General features: G+C 45.4%; 1 pseudogene; it reads left to right on the forward strand.

Moving 5' to 3' along the window:
- Positions 1-1373: 1373 nt before the first annotated feature.
- On the forward strand, positions 1374-14444 carry LOC147450277 (uncharacterized; annotated as a pseudogene).
- The last annotated feature ends 4985 nt before the right edge of the window (positions 14445-19429 follow it).

Genomic DNA, 19429 nt, shown 5'->3' on the forward strand with positions numbered 1-19429 from the left:
ACAGTGGCTGGGGTGTCAGGTTTCCGGATCAGATTGGCAAACCATCAGAAAGTAAAATGTTTGGGTGTTGTAAAGAGCTTAGAAGTGGAAGCATATGATGCAAAGGCAGTGGTTGATTTTCATGTGATGCCAGCAGGGTTGGGAGCATATCCTATCATACTGGGCAGACCATGGTTACGTGCAGTGGGAGCTGTTCAAGATTGGCGACATGGTACGATTAGCCTCTATGGAAAGACAGGTACCAAGAAGCTTTATAATATGGACACAAGGAAACGATTAGAGGAGATTTATGAAGATAAGGATGAGTCTAGTGATGAAGACTATTCCACGGTGACAGATGAGGACAGTGATAGCACTACCAGCTGTGATGAGGATGCTGATGTCGCATTTCTTTTGATGGACAAAGGAATATCCAGGAGTCTGGTTTAGTTGCATTTGCGAATGAAGTTGAAGATGAGAGTGAAGGGTCTTATGAAGTGATTGAAGGGCTGATGCAAACGAAGGTTGAATTGTCAAAGAAGCAGGAATTGATGACACAAATGATCAGTGGAGACCTCTCATCTATGGAGAAGGCGATATATTTGCAGATGCTGGCTAGTTTTCGTGATTTGTTCATTTCTTCATATGAAGAGATCAGAGGGTTCAAGGGTGAAGAGATGCATATAGAGCTGAAAGAAGGTGCTAAGCGAGTGCGGCAAAGGCTAAGAAGGATGGTTCAAGATCAAATGGAAGCCTTGCAAGAAGAGGTGGACAAGTTATTGAAGGCAGGGTTAATAGTTCCAGTGGAGACCACAGAATGGGTGAGTCCAGTAGTGGTCAGTCCAAAGAAGGATGGAAAGTGGAGGATTTGTGTAGATTTTAAACCCTTAAATGCAGCCACTACGAAGAACCCATATCCTCTTCCATTCATTGATCAGATCTTGGATTCAGTGGCAGGTATGTTGGTGCCTAATCACTATTGATAAGGAAGGTAAGTTTGTGTTCATAGAAGAGGTCGAGAAGAGCAAGGGAAGTGTATTGAGGCCATAAAGCTTTGGTTTTGCATGTCCGCTCAGAATCTTTGCAGAGTTTAGAGCACTTCATGCCTATTACAGTGAAGTTTCCTTTTTATCCAAATTTTGAGCTCATTTAGTTTAATAACTTAAGATTCTAAAGTGTTGTTTGTGTCAAATCATCTTCTGTTGCATTTTGTCTCATCAAATTCCCACAACGAGCAACCCAGTGTTGATCCTGGCTCACTAACCACACTTATTTTTCCCCGACATCTTTGGTGAACCCGACATGAAAGCGATCCGGGTGGGACTTGATAGCAGAAGATGTCGACACCACAGGAAGTAGAAATGCAACAAATGATGTAGCAGTTCGCAACCTATATGCAGTAGCAACAGGATTTTCAACAGCAGTACCAACAAAGTGAACATACTCGTCAAGTGAGATATATAGTAACTGAAAAGATGCAAAGATTTGAAGGTCGTGATATTTCAAAATTTTGTACTATTTATGAAGAATCTATGGAGTATTATCAAGTTAATGATCATGACTCAGTGAAAGGTTTTCACTTAATTGCGGCTCCTGAACTTAGGGCTCGAATTGAAAAAATTCGGGTAACACATGGTGCAAACTAGCAAGAGTTTAAGAAGGCTTTACAAGAAGAGTATTTTCTCAAAGATTCTCAACGGGTTACCAAGAAAAGATTTATGAAATGGATACAGGAGAAGGATGAAGGATTATCTACGAGAGAATAGCTACGATCTTTTGAAAAGAAATTTGAAAAGTTATCTACTGCTGAGCAGAAAAGAATGCAGCCAGAAAAGGTCGAGCTATTTATTCAAGCAACATATTTGCACCTTCAGAAGAGCTTGGTACACCTTCTTGAGGACCCATCTGGTGAGTTGGGCTTAACTTCTGATTGGAAATTGGTTACAAAAGTTGTTAATATGATTGTAAAGTGACAAAAGAGGGTGGACAAGTTCATAGTGTCTAATCCTATGGAAGCACTCGAAGAGGATCTAGTGGAGAAGCAAAAGCCCAAGCTGGAAGAGCCAGTCCTTGATGACCTGGTATAAGGTATACAAGAGTTGAATTTGAATTTGAAAACTGTTAAACTTGATGGTTTGAGTGCAAGTGGGTCTTCTTCAGAACCCAGACAGCGTCCTTCACAACAACACTGGGATAAAGGATGCATGTGGTGTGATAGCTTAGATCATATTGACGGACGCAAAGCAGACCCCGAACCCCGACGGCCTCTAAAACGCCGGGGGCCGAATAGCTCGCCTCGAGCCTGCCATGGTAAAGAGAACAGGGGGCATCACCTAGCTTTGAGCGGCTAGGACGCAAAGCCCACGCTGATATGAACACCGCAATCCTACACACCGAGAGAGAGAAAAGGAGAGAGAGAGAGAGAGAGAGAGAGAGAGAGAGAGAGAGAGAGAGAGAGAGAGAGAGAGAGAGAGAGAGAGAGAGAGAGAGAGAATAATTGCAATTGATGAAAACAACCTCGGGGGTGTGAGGGTGAGTTATTTCTGCAATATTTACAAGGTGGCATGCCGTGATGGTAGAGAGGTAGGGAGAGGAGATGGTGCAACCTACTTGGTGCGTTCTCTAGGGCGACTCAATGACGCTGAATACTCATTGCCAAGAGCGTGCATACGTGTGTGCGTCGACCATTGGAGTCGAGAGGTGGATGTGGTTCCCTTTGCATGGTGCAATTTCCAAGGCAAACCCAACACACAAGACCCCCTCCCCGTGATGGTGATGGTGTCAATCCCTCCTACTACACTCTACCCAATGCTTGGTTCCACATAAGTTGCCCCCCCCCGATAGTGACCTCTTAGTGCCAATTTATAGGTGTTGGCTTCTTGGATTATGGTAATACCAGTGTGGTTAGGGTAATCTTAATCGGGGAGACAAAGCAAGTGGTGGGCCCGGTGTGGTTGACCCTTGCTTTGTTTTGGGGAAGGTTATTAAAAGATGGGAATCTCTAGGTGGGCCTTTGTCACCATCACCTAGAGAGAGGATATTTACAAAATGGAAATTTACAATGGCTAAGGTGAAAATTTGAAGATAATGGTAAAATAACCTAAAAATTATTGGGATGGCGTCGTGGTTGCGTGTTGCCGGCAAATGGCGTGCTGCCGGTGTGTCTGTGTCGAGCGTACTTCTTTATCGTAGCTGGCCGGGGCATGCCTTCGGCGCATTTCTGTTTTTTGTTGTTGGCGGCGCGTGCTTTGGATCCTTCTTCTTTTTGTTTGTTGATTTCGTAGCCTTTTCCTTCATATTGCGGTGCGGTGCGTATATACATGTGTGTATGTGTTTTTGCATGGAGGGGTGTGTGCGTGTTTTGTATAGGTATGTGTGTGCAAAAGCGTGCGTGGGAAGGGGGGCTATATATATATATATATAATGTATATATATAATTTTTTTTATTTTTTTTTTCTTCTGCGGATGGCCGGCGGCTTACTCTTCTGTGCAAGGCGGAAAGGGAGGGGGGGGGGGGGGGGGTAGGATAGGGGGTGTGTGTGTGTGTGGGTGGGTGAGTGTGTGTGTGTGTGTGCTGTGTTGGCTTATTTGCTGCTGCCCGCATGGCGTGTGTGTGTGTGTGTGTCGAATGCAGCGCGTGGCGCACAGCGCATGGGGAGAGAGAGGAGAGGGGGGGGTGTTGTGGGGTGTGTGTGTGAGTGAGAGGGAGTGTGTGTGTGAGTGTGGGACTGCAGCGCTGCCCACGAGAGAGAGAGAGAGAGAGAGAGAGAGAGAGAGAGAGAGAGAGAGAGAGAGAGAGAGAGAGAGAAGGAGCTTGGCGTGGCCATGAGAGGGAGAATGAGGGAGAGGGGAAGGGGATAGGGGTGACGGGATAAGAGATAGAGAGAGTGTGTGAGGGAGAGTGAGGGGAGGAGGGGAATGGCGGGGTATGGGAGATGTGTGGGTGAGAGGGAGAGGAGGGGGGGGTGGTGCTCTCTTGCATGGCGCTTGAGGACGAAGGGGAGATAAGTCAATGGCGGCGGGGGGGGTGTAAGGGAATATATCTGCGGGCCAAAGAGGGGGGGGAGTGTGAATGAGCCGAGGGAGGGTCAGACGAGCGGGTGGGGAAGAGGGAGGAGGGGTCGGGGGGAGGGAATATTGGTGGGCCAAAGAGAGGGGGGGGGGAAATGAGGGTAGAGGGTAATGGGAGAGGGGATAGGGTTAGTGTAAGAGTGAGAGGGGGGGGGGGGGGGGGGGGGGGGGGGGGGGGGGGGGGGTTCTCACGCGGTTCACACCGAGGTAGCACGAGAGAGGGGTTGGGGGTTCCTTCTCTGAGTTTTTGCCTGGCCGGGGAGGGTGAATCGGGAGGAGAGAGATATTAGGGAAGGGGGTATGTAGGGAAAATGGGGGGGGGGGGGGGGGGGGGGGGGGGAGAGTGCGAGGGTTTTATCCGATGCCCGTAGGGTGGGAGGGGGAAAAAATAAGTTACGGTGGGGGGGTACTGAGAGTGGGGGGGGTGTAATGAGTTTTTTTCTTTTTTTTTCTACTTGATTTCTAAAAGTCGGCTATCATTAGCCCTCTCTCTTTTGGCTAGAGGCATTCATGCTTCTAGCCCTTCTTCAGTTTCTTCAGTTGTAGAGTTAGAGGGTTCTCCCTCTTCTGGAATGTCTAGCACGAATTCTCGGTCAAACCTAAGGAAATACCTCTTCAGTCTCCATCCATTGACTCTAGTCTTGTGAATTCTCCCATCTGCTTCCATCAGCTTATAGCTTCCGTTGTCCTAGTGCTTCTTGATAATGAATGGCCCTTCCCATATGGGTTGAAATTTCTTATCCTTCCTAATATCAAACCTGTTGTCGTATCGCAGCACTAGCATGCCTTTTTCCAGTCCTTTCTCTTTAAGCCCTTGATTGAAAGTGAGTCGGCGTCGTTCTGCCTGTGCTGCATAGTGATTGATTTCTTCTTCCCTATCCAGTTGGAGTCTCTCTAGATCCAAGATGTGGTTTTGAAGGTTTACAATTGGATATTGGGTCTGGCTAGCCAAGACTCGTAAGCTGGCTATTTGTACCTCAATGGGTAGAATTGCCTCCTTCCCATAAACTAGATGGAAAGGGGTGAAACCTAGTGATGTTCGGAACATTGTTCTGTAGGCCCAAAGAGCTTCCATGAGATGTTTATCCCAATATCCTGTATGGTTGTTCACCTGTTTTGTGATGATCTTGCAAATCATTCCATTTACCTTCTCTACTAGACCATTGCATTGTGGATAGTATGGTGTGGAATGCCAACGTGTGATGCCTAACTTCTTCATCAATTCTCCTACCACATCACCTCTGAATCCTGGTCCTCTATCTTATATTATCTCAAGAGGAGTGCCAAAACGGCAAACGATATGCTCAAAAATGAACTTTGCCACCTCTTGGGCTATAATGCGGGTGGTAGCCGTTGCTTCTGCCCATCGCGTCATATAGTCTACACCCACTATGATGTATAGTTTACCTGATTGGGCCCTTGGTAAGGGACCAATTGCATCTATTCCCCATTTCTCAAACGGACCATATGAAATGATAGGGGTTTGTGGCTCGTAGGTTAGCGTACGATCACTGGCCACTTGACAAGCCCTACATGTTTTACATCAACGGTGTACATCTCTATTCAAACTAGGCCAAAAGTATCTTGCTTGTAGAATCTTCCTACTAGTGATATCTAGAGCAAAATGACCACTGCAGACGCCGTCATGGCAGCTTGAAATTACCTCTGTGATTTCACTGGAGGTTGGCACCCGCCTGAGAATTTGATCCTTGCCTTTACAATACAAGTGGTCGTCTATAAGGCGGTACCTAGTAGCCTTCCTTACCAGCCATTGTTTTTGGCCTTTAGTGTGTCCTGTTGGACATTCCCCTGTATTCAGAAAGATGATGATATCAGGCATAGCGTCATTGCCTTGGAAAAGGGGTAGTTTTAACTTGATTGCTCCTATGGTAACATCTTGTATTCTTTCTTTAGCTAGTGCATCTGCCTCCTTATTTTCTGCTCTGGGAATATGGAAGAGTTTTAGTGCTTCAAACTTCTTCAGAAGGTCCTTAACTTGGCGAAGTTGACCAAGTAAAACCTGATTTTTGCACTCCCAGGTGCCATTTATCTGCCTAATCAAAAGCAAAGCGTTGCCGAACACATTCAAGCACTGAATTTTTTGTGAAATACATTGTTCCAGCCCAAGTATTAGGGCTGCATACTCTGCCTCATTGTTAGAGTGGGAGTTAAATAACTGCCCCATGGAGAATACTCTTTCCTGTTGTTCATTGAAAATGACCATGCCTGCTGCAGACTGATCCATTGTTCTCTTGTATGCTCCGTCAAAGAAAAGAGAGTGAGCTCTTCCTAGCTTACGGCTCTCTTTATTTTGTATTCCTTCCTTTTCTTCCGTGTTGACCTTCAGCTTCTTCTCGTAGTGGCGATGAGTGAGAATTCCTGCTAGACTAGCCCTGGTGGAGTTTTCTACTTGTATGGTGTAATCAAACTCTTGTAGTCTAATTAACCACTTTGAGATCCTAGATGAGACATCCATGTGTCGCATTACATATGGGAAAACCTCTTCCATTGTCAGGATTACAAATGGTCTAGGCAAGAGATAGGAGCGTAATTTCGTGGTAGCAAACATTAGTGCCAGAACCATGTGTTCTACTTCGGTGAATCCCTTTTCTGATGGGGTCATGACTCGACTAGAGAAGTAAATAGGACGCATGAAAGAAGTTTTGGGATCCTTTTGCATTAGCACTTCTCCCAGAGTATCATTTCCCACACTAGGGTTCACATAGAATGGCTTGTCCCACTTAGGAGGTGAAATAGTGGGAAGCTTAGATAGGACTTGCTTTACCTCAGTAAACTGCTGCTCATTCTCTTCACTCCATGAGAAAACATCCCTTTGGGTGAGTTGTTGTAGGGGAAGGACCACTTGAGATAGCAGGTGAATGAACCTTCTTAAATATCTTACCTTCTGAAGGAAAGAAACCAACTGCTTGGCGGTGGTAGGAGATGATAAAGATACCAGATCCTGAATTTTGCTGGGGTCAGTCTTGATTCCTTTTGCTGAAATTACATGACCAAGGACAGTGACCTTGCTCTTACCAATGTGACACTTCTCCACGTTGAGTTGGCCACCCAGGGTTTATAGCCTGGTTAAGCCGTCATATACTTTTCTTAGATGAAGGCATCGTGAGATATACATGCAAAAATCATCTATGAAAACCCGTATTGATGTTCCAAAGTAGGGTTGGAAAACAAATGTCACATAGCGTTGAAATGTGGCTGGGGCGTTGGTGAGGCCAAATGGCATCACTCTGTAAGCAAAACATCCCCAAGGTGTGATGAAGGTTGTCTTCTTCTGATCCTCCTCCGCAATGCTAATCTAGAAGTATCCTGAGTACCATCGCATACCGTGTAGCGTTCGTGACCTGCCACTTCATTGAGTATTTCATCCTGGAATGGGAGGGGAAAATGGTCCCTCTTTGTGGCTACATTCAGAGGTTTATAATCCATACAGAATCTCCATTTACCATTTTTTTTTGGTGTGACTACTACTGGGGAGACCCATTCTGAGTCTTCGACAGGGTAGATGAAACCTGCTTGTAGCAAACTCCTTACTTCTTTAAGAAATGCCTCTTGTTGGATTACTCCAAGTCTTCTGAGCTTCTGTACTACGGGTTTACTGACTTCCTTGAGCTTTATGTGGTGTTGCACTACTGTAATTCCTGTGATCTTATCATAGCCATCAATGAACAAAGTAGTGAAGTTGCCTAACATGGAGACATACTCCTTCCTTTCTTCATTGGTTAACTCATTTGAGAGCATTTTTTGTAGCTTACCTGCATCCTCCAATGACTGCTTACCTGATGGTCCCTCTTGGTTTGCTGAGGTTGCTTCAGATTGTGTTAATCTATTTGGGTCTTTAAGAATGACTCCCATTACTTCGATGCTACTGTCACTCCCGTCGGTGGTGGTTGTGTCTTCTCCTGAGGTAGACGAGGAATCGTTGGTGGACTCGTCTTCTGAAGCCTCCAAGATCATATTGCGCTGCTTTCCAGTCCTCATGTCGTAGAATATGGACTTCCCTTTAGCATCCTTCATCTGGATCATCCCGGTGCTCCAGTCTTGTTTGGCTTCCATGGCCATAAGCCAAGGCCTTCCAAGAATGATGGGGTAGCCCTCCCCTTTGTGTGGCATACGAAGATGTCCACTTCCACTTCCGTATTGAATGCTTTTACTTTGACTGCATTTACAATGCGTACGCATTTCACTCTTACATTGTTCGCCATCTTGGCTCGGCAGGGTGCCAGCCTACTTACCTCTAGACCTAGGTGGTGCATTATCTTCTCACTCATGACACATATTTGCACGCCACCATCTATGTAGACGTTTGAAATCCGCTGCCCTTTGATGTGAGCGTCCATGGTTGGAAAGATGTCATCGAGATCCCTCCCAGAGATAGCCCTAGCTATCCGTGGTTTTGATTTCCTGGTACTTACCATTTTCGTCCAATGCCTCCTCATTCTGGGTGCAAGGTGGAGTAATTGGGGCCAAGTTATCTTCGGGCCCTGCATTAACACATCCTGAACTAAGTCATAGGGTTGTGCTTCCTCACCGAGTGAGAAGTCTACGATGTCTATCTTCCGCCGCGGTTTAGCTGCTTGCTTGCTAGACTCGGCTTTCCCTTTCATCTTCTCTTCTTTTTGAGATGCCTCCTCATGCCTCACACGCTTCACTCCCATAGCATCCACTTCTCTCGAGCTAACTCTTCTACCTTCGCCATCCCTTTAGCCTCTAAGCTAATGACACTCACCGCTTGGTTCACCGCAGGTGGTGGGGGTAGTGGCAGAATGAGAGGTTGGGGTGGTGGTTGCTATTGTATAGGTGGTCGCAGGATTTGGATTGCTGGGATTGGTCCTGGCGGCCTTGGTGGTGGTCTTACTCTTGGCGGAGAGATCTGATTTTGTCTCCGCCCTCGATTGAAATTCTGCCTTCTTGGGTGTGGGCAGTAGTACATTCCATGGCTGTCTTCCCCGCAGTTGTAACAGTGGTATTCTAGGTTCTGCCTTCATTGTCCTCTTCCTTGTTCTGGATTTTTGCCAGATGCATGCCTTTGCTGCACCAGATGCATAGATAAACTCTCTAGTTGGGTGGTGATGCGACTCAGCAGGTCTTGTTGTTCCTCTGCTGTCTCCTGTGGTTGGACTCTATGATTGGTTGTTACATCCACTGGGGTTGGTCGGGCCAAGCTTGTTTCCTCTGACTCGTTTACTCTTGCTTGCATGCGCGTCTTCTTGTCTTTAAGGCGGGCTACTTCGATTGCCAACTCATATGTTGCAGGAAACCTTCCCTTCACCTTCTCTCTAAGCGCCGACCATAGACCAACAATGAAACGGTCCTTCTTCAAGAAATTAGGCACTCCTTCACCTTCCTCCAGTGTGTCAACCCACCTCCCCCATAAGTCCACAAACTTTGACTCGTAGGTGGCGTACTCCAGCAGGCCTGCCTGCTTTAATTCTGTCAATAGCTGCCATAGCTTCTCGGAGGTTGTGCCTCCAGCAAACCTCTTTACAAAAGCAGCCCTTAACAAATCCCATGCATTCTTGGTAGCCTAGGGCAATGCATTATACCAGGACTTGGCCTCTACTTTCATCAGTAGAGGAAAAATTCTGAGTCGTGAAGCGTCGTCATCTTTGTTGGAGACGACACAAGCAATGTCAAAATCGTCCAAAAAATCAGTGGTGAGATCCTCACCCTTCTTTCCACTGAACGTGGGGAGAGAAACACTTGCCATGGTGGTGACTTGGGAAATTACAAGCCTTCTTTTTTTTTTTTTAACATCAACAGCAACGGCTCATAGCAGTTTTACAGGGGCGAACGGATAGGCTAAAACAGGATAAAAATAGAGACATTAAAGAAATGATGGTAATCTAGTATGGAGAGAATGATAGGGTTCGGGGAATTGAGGATTTCTCCTAGTATTGCCGCACCAAATAGGTAAACGATCTTCTGTTGGTAGAACACGTTCCTATCTACATAGATATTCACATGCATATGCTGCAGGAATCTGAACGGAAATGCCGTCGGCCCGTTTTCCATCATGCACAAAGGGTGAAATACTTACTTATACTCTTACCGTGCCAGTGTTGATGAGTGGGCACATCCACAAGAGGTCGTCACCTTTCATAGGCTCTACCCTTCCTTCGTTGTTTAGCACGTACGGGGTGATGGCGACGCGTCTGACCACTCCCAGTCTCTTGGCTAACAGCAATTGTAGGTAATTTCCGTAATCTGCGTATTGCATGAATTCTACTCCATTCAGCTGCAGCTCATCTCCAGCCCATTGGGTCTCTCCCGTGGTAGAGAGCTTCTTTAGGATAAGCTGTACAGGGAGGGGAGGAAGGTCCTCCACTCGCTTCCCAAAACAGCGAGAGCAGTAGCCGAACCACTCTTCTCTAGGACATGGGAATCTTCTCACCACTTCTTCTTCTGGATTGTCGAAGTGGATTGGTAGCACTCGCATGCGTCGTGCAAATCGGTAGGCGACCTTCCGCCGCTTAGCTTCGGATGACTTCTTCTTTGACAAAGTGGGTACAACCCGGCTCTCTGAGCTTGAAGCACTTGCTTGGCCAGATGCTTCTCCCTTCGGGGTCATGTGTTTCCAAGCTAGCCTATCTTGTCCTTGCCCTTGGCTCGAGCAGCCCCTTTAGGCCACTTTGGGGTTTTATCTTTGACTGCAGTTTCTTTAGGGAAAAGAGGCCTCACCGTCTGCTTTCCTTATTTGACGTGAATAACCTCCTTGCGATGAATATCAATGTAGAAGACTTCAGCCCTTCCGCTGCCTTCGTTGCTGGCACTCATCGACCGTGTGCCTTGGTTGACAACAGTGACGGCACCTCACCAATCTCCCACCTAATGGTTTCGATTTATAGTTAGAACGAGCGACATGAGATGGAGAATTTACCTCTTGAATGTTGATGACACTGCAGCCTGGTAGTAGCACCTCAATGAAGGCGGCTAGGGCCTCCTTCGTCTCTTCTTCTTTCGTCCTCCAGTTAGAAAAGTCCTTTAGCCACTCCTCCATGATTGATAGCGGGAGTCACTTTCAGCATTGTAAACTGAAGGGTCTTAGAAAAGCCCTCCTCCGTGGGGGCACCAAATGACGGACGCAAAGCAGACCCCAAACCCCGAAGGCCTCTAAAACGCCGGGGGCCGAATGGCTCGCCTCGAGCCTGCCACAGTAAAGCAAACAGGGGGCACCACCTAGCTTTGAGCGGCTAGGACGCAAAGCCCACGCTGATATGAACACCGCAATCCTACACACCGAGAGAGAGAAAAGGGGAGAGAGAGAGAGAGAGAGAGAGAGAGAGAGAGAGAGAGAGAGAGAGAGAGAGAGAGAGAGAGAGAGAGAATAATTGCAATTGATGAAAACAACCTCGGGGGTGTGAGGGTGAGTTATTTCTGCAATATTTACAAGGTGGCATGCCGTGATGGTAGAGAGGTAGGGAGAGGAGATGGTGCAACCTACTTGGTGCGTTCTCTAGGGCGACTCAATGACGCTGAATACTCATTGCCAAGAGCGTGGATACGTGTGTGCGTCGACCATTGGAGTCGAGAGGTGGATGTGGTTCCCTTCACATGGTGCAATTTCCAAGGCAAACCCAACACACAAGACCCCCTCCCCGTGATGGTGATGGTGTCAATCCCTCCTACTACACTCTACCCAATACTTGGTTCCACATAAGTTGCCCCCCCCGATAGTGACCTCTCAGTGCCAATTTATAGGTGTTGGCTGCTTCGAGTATGGTAATCCCAATGTGGCTAGGGTAATCTTAATCGGGGAGACAAAGCAAGTGGTGGGCCCGGTGTGGTTGACCCTTGCTTTGTTTTGGGAAAGGTTATTAAAAGATGGGAATCTCTAGGTGGGCCTTTGTCAGCATCACCTAGAGAGAGGATATTTACAAAATGGAAATTTACAATGGCTCGGGTGAAAAACTGAAGATAATGGTAAAATAACCTGAAAATTACTGGGATGGCGTCGTGGTTGCGTGTTGCCGACTAATGGCATGCTGCCAGTGCGTCGGTGTCGAGTGTACTTCTTTATCGGAGTCGGCCGGGGCATGCCTTCTGCGCATTTCTGTTTTTTGTTGCTCGTGGCGCGTGCTTTGGATCCTTCTTCTTTTTGTTTGTTGATGCCGTATCCTTTTCCTTCGTATTCTGGTGCAGTGCGTATATACATGTGTGTATGTATTTGTGCATGAGGCGGGTGTGTGTGTGTTTTGTATAGGTAAGTGTGTGCGAAAGCGTGCGTGGGAAGGGGGGCTATATATATATATAATGTATATATATAAATTTTTTTATTTTTTTTTCTTCTGCGGATGGCCGGCAGCTTACTCTTCTGTGCAAGGCGGAAAGGGAGGGGGGGGGTTAGGATAGGGGGTGTGAGTGTGTGTGGGTGGGTGAGTGTGTGTGTGTGCTGTGTTGGCTTATTTGCTGCTGCCCGCATGGCGTGTGTGTGTGTGTGTATCGAATGCAGCGCGCGGCGCACAGCGCATGGGGAGAGAGAGGAGAGGGGGGGGGGTGTTGTGGGGTGTGTGTGTGTGAGTGAGAGGGAGTGTGTGTGTGAGTGTGGGACTGCAGCGCTGCCCGCGAGAGAGAGATAGAGATTTGGCGTGGCCTGCCGGTATCCGGATGAGAGAGAGAGAGAGAGAGAGAGAGAGAGAGAGAGAGAGAGAGAGAGAGAGAGAGAGAGAGAGAGAGAGAGAGAGAGAGAGAGAGAGGGAGCTTGGTGTGGCCATGAGAGGGAGAATGAGGGAGAGGGGGAGGGGATAGGGGTGAGGGGATAAGAGATAGGGAGAGTGTGAGGGAGAGTGAGGGGAGGAGGGGAATGGCGGGGTATGGGAGATGTGTGGGTGAGAGGGAGAGGAGGAGGGGGTGGTGTTCTCATGCATGGGGCTTGAGGACGAAGGGGAGATAAGTCAATGGGGGGGGGGGGGTGTAAGGGAATATATCTGCGGGCCAAAGAGGGGGGGGAGTGTGAATGAGCCGAGGGAGGGTGAGGCGAGCGGGTGGGGAAGAGGGAGGAGGGGTCGGGGGGAGGCGATATTGGTGTGCCAAAGAGAGGGGGGGGGGGGGGGGAATGAGGGTAGAGGGTAATGGGAGAGGGTATAGGGTGAGTGTAAGAGTGAGGGGGGGGGGGGGTTCTCACGTGGCTCACACCGAGGGAGCATGAGAGAGGGGTTGGGGGTTCCTTCTCTGAGTTTCTGCCTGGCCGGGGAGGGTGAATCGGGAGGAGAAAGATATTAGGGAAGGGGGTATGTAGGGAAAATGGGGGGGAGAGAGTGCGAGGGTTTTATGCGATGCCCGTAGGACGGGAGGGGGAAAAAATAAGTTACGGTGGGGGGGTACTGAGAGTGGGGGGGGTGTAATGAGTTTTTTTCTTTTTTTTTCTACTTGATTTCCGAAAGTCGGCTATCAATATACGCAAAAATTGTGATGATTTTAATGAAGCTTATAAGAAAAACACAGTTTTTTGGAAGGACGGCAAGCTGCATCTTAAAGAGACTGGTGAACGTCTACATTGTAACTATGGAAAGGGGGGTATGAAGAAGTTTGTTAAGCAGATGCAACACAATGCCTCTAGGGTTGATGCAACAACTTATGGATTACAAGTATGCAGTGAAGAGGATGAGGAAAGTACCAAGGCTAAAGGGAATCTATGGCCCTATGCTTTGAGGATAGCTGACAAAGGTAAAATAACTTGTAAGAAAAACACAGTTTTTTGGAAGGACGGCAAGCTACATCTTAAAGAGACTAGTGAACGTCTACGTTTTAACTATGGATCAAAGGGGGGTATGAAGAAGCTGGTTGAGCAGATGCAGCACAATGCCTCTAGGGTTGATGCAACAACTTATGGATTACAAGTATGCAGTGAAGAGGATGAGGAAAGTACCAAGGCTAAAGGGAATCTATGGCCCTATGCTTTGAGGATAGCTGACAAAGGTAAAATAACTCGTCACACATGAAGTCAAGATGGGAATTGCATTCAACAAACTACGGGGTGGTCAAATCCTATAGATTCTCTTTCTGTGTATGCCTTTCTTGCAAAATCTCAGGCTAATGAAGCTATGGTGGAAGAGAAGCGCAAGAGAGATGAAGACATTGTGGGCTCATCAAAACGAGCTACGAGGACTAGCGGCAAGAAGGAAGAAGGCGCAAGTTCTAAAGCAGTTCCTGCACTTGAAGTGGTTATTGAAGAGGCATCAAAAGATAGAAAGCAAGGTAAGCCAAAAGGGCCTTTTTACAAGTTAAAATCTTATATTGAATTGGCTACAGATCAAAAGAAGGTATTTGGGGAACGCATTCTCGATAGCAAGGTGGAACTTACTTTGGGTGATGTCTTGGGCATTGTTAAACGTGAATTTCATGAGGAGATCATTGATATTATAAAGAGAAAGTGATAAGTACCAGTCAAGCAAGAACCTGATGCGGTCAAGAGCCAAGTGATTCAACATGTAAAATCGATTTTGGATGCTTACGAGTCAGAGATTGAAGAAGAAATTTTATAGTCTATAGTGATCTCCAATCAAGCTACACCCGAGGTAAGACATGTTCACTTCAATAATGATGATGGTGAGGAAGCAGTACCTAGGAGTCATTTTTCCATAACACATTGGGCGAGAGCCACTACGGAGACAATTGTTAAGATTGGTGATATTGATGAGCCTATTCTAGCACTTGTGGATCATGGTTCAGAAATTAATTTGATGTCAAAAAGCTTGTACCAAAGAGGGAACTGGCTTATCGATATGGATCATGGTTGGAAGATTGGAGTTGCCAACACCCAGCCTGGCGATTTATATGGTGCATGTGCAAATGTCAAGGTTACCATTGGAGATGTTTGTGATAAACATGATTTTTTTATACAGGAACATTCCTCTTATCCACTTATCCTAGGGAAACCTTACATCACAGCTCTGCGTATGGAAACAAAGATTTTGGATGATGGTTCAGCATATGCAAGGATTCGAAGTAAAGATGGTAAGAGAGCGGTTCAATTTTAGACTGTTTGTGTTGATCATGTCAGGAATAAAGTTAGATTAAGAGAATAGCCTATTCCAAGGGTTCGCAAAGAGTTTAAAGAGTACAAGTTTGCTTAGGATTTTCTTGGGGTGCCACTATAGAGCAGGACTATAGTGGTATAGGGAAGAAGAAGTTCTCGTAAGAAGAGACTTTTTCTTCAGGGTTTCTAGGACTAACATCTGAAGGTTCAGTTTCATATAGGAAGTTCATGGAGCCACCTAAGTGGGAGAGCAATATGTGGTAAGTGTTCAAAGTGATTTTTCAGGGATGTGATGTACTTGAGCATGATGATGTTATCTTAGGAGTCTTTGAAGAAGTTTCTTATGTTGATACGATGTCAGAACTTGAAGCTATCGAGAAGTGTGGGTTGCAAAGTGGGAGTGAATTTTTGCGAGTGCATTCGATGGACATGTATGACATTATAATGGAGCTAAGTAAAGAATTGTGTGGTGCTTTTGAAGTGCAGGTGGATACAAAGTACAAGACTGTTGCGAAGAAGGTTAGGCCTATAGCTACCCCTCTCCCAGGGGAGAGTGACGAGGTTATTAAAAAAGATTCACACCAACCAAAGCTAAGGGATCCCAAGAACATTGGCCACAAATTTACTAAAGAGACCTTGAAGCAGGTAGTCATCGACAAACAAGGGTTTCTTACTGATGAGGAGGTCAAGTGCTCTCAAGAGATGCCTACAAAACATGGTAAAGCCTTTGCTTTTGAGCCCAATGAGATTGGATGTGTAGATCCAAATGTTGTAGCACCTATGATTATCTTTACCGTTCCACATATGCCATGGAATTTTCATCCTATTCCTATTCCTAAAGCCCATCTACCAAAGCTATTGACTTGTTAAATGAAAAGATACGTATGGGTATTTTGGAGCCATCTTGTGCACCTTATTCTAATCCATGGTTCACCGGCCCAAAGAAGAATGGAGCCCTACGATTTATTCAGGACATGTAGCCAGTAAATAAGGTAACAATTTGTAATGTTGGCACAGGATCAATTGTGGATGAGTTTGCAGGAGCTTTTGTAGGTAGGGCTATATACTCCATGGGTGATCTTTACCTAGGCTATGATCAGTTTCAGCTTGCTTTGGAGAGTAGGGATCTCACTACTATGCGTACTCCACTTGGGTTGGTAAGGATGTGTACTTTATCACAAGGTGCCAAAAATTCTGTTGCTCACATGATGAATGGCATGAACAAGGTATTAAGAGAATTCATTGCTCACATTACTATGCCTTTTATTGATGATTTGCCAATCAAGGGTTGTGAAGAAGGTTTGAAAGACGAGATAAAAGATCATAGGGGGTGGTGAAGCTTTGTTGCTCAACATATTGCAAATTGTGAAGCTATTCTATCTAAACATGAAGAGGTAAATCCAACACTTTCATGTCAAAAATCAATTTTTGATGCCAAAGAAATATTGATTGTTGGACATATGTGTGGCCCACATGGACAACGCCCAAGCCCAGCTAAGGTGGAAGCAATACAAAGGATGAAAAATTCATGCACATCAATTACTGAAGTCCGTCATTTTTTGGGTGCTTGCGTGTTTTATCATATTTGGTTACCTCACTTTGCTCATGTTACAAAAGTACTTTACCAATTATTAAGAAAAAAGAAAATATTTGTGTGGGAAGATGCTCATACAAAGGCCATCAAAAAATTGAAGAAGATTCTTAATTTGGATGCTCTTACCTTAGGGAAGGTTGATTATAAATGTGGAAGACCATTGATTTTGACAATTGACACTAGTCGTACAGGCATTGGATGGGCTATTGGTCAAGATGATGAGGATGGTCATAGATATGCTATTCGGTTTGGTGCAAAGGTGCTTAACACTCGTCAACGAAGTTACCCACAGGTTAAGAGAGAGCTTTGGGGCATTTCTACTGCTCTAAAGTCTGACAAGGAGTATTTTATTGGAGCTTCAGTTGTAGTAGAGATTGATTGCTTTCCATTGATAGGAATGGTCACGAATTGCTCCACTCCCGATATTGCTATGTTACGGTGGATAGATTTCATTGAGTCTCTTAATCCTAAATTCTATCATATTGCAAGAAGGGACAATCCGGTAGCAGATATGTTATCAAGAGCCAGGTATGAAGATGAGGAGGAGATGCTTACAGAGAGTGATGATGTGGGCTTAAATTTTTATACTTCTTCTCATTTGCATGCAAGTTGTAGTGTTCTTGCTCGTGTTTTTGAAGCTTTTTTGAATGAGATGTACGATGGAGAGTGGCTTTTGATAGGCTGTTATCTTAGCACTCTCACCAGGCAAGAGGAATGGAGTGACCAAGAATACAGGAGGATCAGGAAGAAAGCTTATGGTTATTTCCTTAAAGATGGGCACTTGTGGAAGCAACCAAAACGTCTAGGAGGATCACCACAACGAGTAGTATGTGACAAAGTAAAACAACAACAGGTTATTAAAGAGTTTCATGAGAATTTATGGGCAGGACATAGAGGAGTTTGGGCAACATTTGCCAAGATTAAAGACCGCTATTGGTGGAAAGGCATGTACAAAGATATTGCTCGATTTGTGGAGACTTTCATGGTTTGTCAACAGTATTCAAACGTGTGACATCGATATGAGTTACATCCTACTTATCCATTGGCTATGCATTATAAGTGGGCTGTAGATTTGATGACTATGCCAGTCGGTATTTGGCAAATGAGGTATATTGTTCTTGCTAGAGAGGATCTCACTAACCAGGTGGAAGGAAGAGCTTTGCATACCAACGCTACAAGTTTAGTATTATGCAAGTTTTTGCTTGAGGATGTGATTTGCCAATATGGTTGCATGGAAAAGATTACTGCAGATAGAGGAGAATTAGATGCAAATGAAGCTTATGAGTTCTTCAATCATTTGGGAATCAAGTTGGCTCTTACTACAACATATAATCCGGAAGGTAATGGAAAAAGTGAAAGAGGACATCCGCCTATTGTTAAAGATTTCGCCAAGTCTTGTAGAGAACGAATTGGTGATTGGCCTAAACTTTTACCTTTTGCTTTATGGGCTGACAGAACTACTCATAGCTCAATTATAGGATTTATGCCATTTGAACTTATGTATGGGCAAAAGCCAATTATGCCTACAGAAGAGACAATTGTTTCTTGGACCATACTGCCATGGGAATCAGAAATGTCAACTGAAGACTTGCTTGCTATGCGCATTTGGTAGCTTGAAAGATTCCAAGAAGACATTGACCAGACAATAGATAAGCTCAAGGAGGCATGATTGAAGAATAAAGCAGCATTTGACAAGAAGCATAGGTTGAGACCATATTACTATCAAAGATGGAGATTGGGTACTTGTTTATAATAGGAGTTTGGAAATCAATATTCGGTCATGCGTAAAATGGTTAAAATATGGTTTGGACCTTATGTTGTGCTACACGTTTATGATAATGGAACTTACAAGCTCACAGAACTTGATGGCACCAAGCTTAAAGTACCCATTGCAGGAAAGAGGATCAAACTATTCAAGAAGCGCGAAGGACAGGTGGTTCTAGGTGACATAGATTCTGGAGAATGCCAAGAAGATGATGAGATGTCTTCCCTAGAAGATGCTTCTGGCGATACTTTTGCTTATCAAGATTAACAACCTGCAGATGTTTGCACATGCTGGAAGATGTGCATGTTCAGAGGTGGTGGATGTCGTGACGCCCCACGTTTATTAAGAGAAAAACACACATAAAAAGAAAAAAACGAAGGTTTTAAGGTTTTCTTACGAAAGAGCCGTAACTTTTTGCAATATCGATGATTACAGATAAATAATGCTTGGGATTCTTTGGGTGAAGTTTAATGATTATGGGATATGGCAACGTGATATGGTTGGCATGACATTTGCTGAATATTAAAGAAAAAAAAGGTGATTGAGGAGCTTCATATTCAGAATGTTGTTCTAGCAGATGCAAAGTCATGCCATGATCTTGAACGTAGTCGGTTGTGCTTTAGTGTTGAAGAATTTTTGCATTGTGCAAGGCATTAGTGTGCATTCACGACGAGATTGGTGTCCACGAAGGTTGCAGTCGAGGAGGGTATCGTTGTTGGCGGAGGCTCTGCACTTCTAAGGCTCGCATCAAAGTTCGTCACGGTTTTTTAATTGTGCCTTGGTTTAGCTGTATGCCAAAGTTGATGGGGAGTTTGGGTCAAGCAAACAAGGGGCGTGTGAATGGCAGCTTAGAGTATAAAGCTAACAATAAAGCAAGGCTTTTTATTAATATTGAGGAGGTAGTAAAAGAAAAAGCTTGCCGTGAAGGGGGGTTATAAAAGGCCAATGTGTGACGACAGGTGGAGAGGTTTTTAAAGCAAGTGCGACGTTGAGCAGAAGGGAGGGGATCAATTGCCGCGTTAAC

This window comes from Adiantum capillus-veneris, chromosome 9, assembly GCF_014529385.1.
Source record: "Adiantum capillus-veneris isolate H3 chromosome 9, ASM1452938v2, whole genome shotgun sequence".
Classification (NCBI taxonomy): domain Eukaryota; kingdom Viridiplantae; phylum Streptophyta; class Polypodiopsida; order Polypodiales; family Pteridaceae; genus Adiantum; species Adiantum capillus-veneris.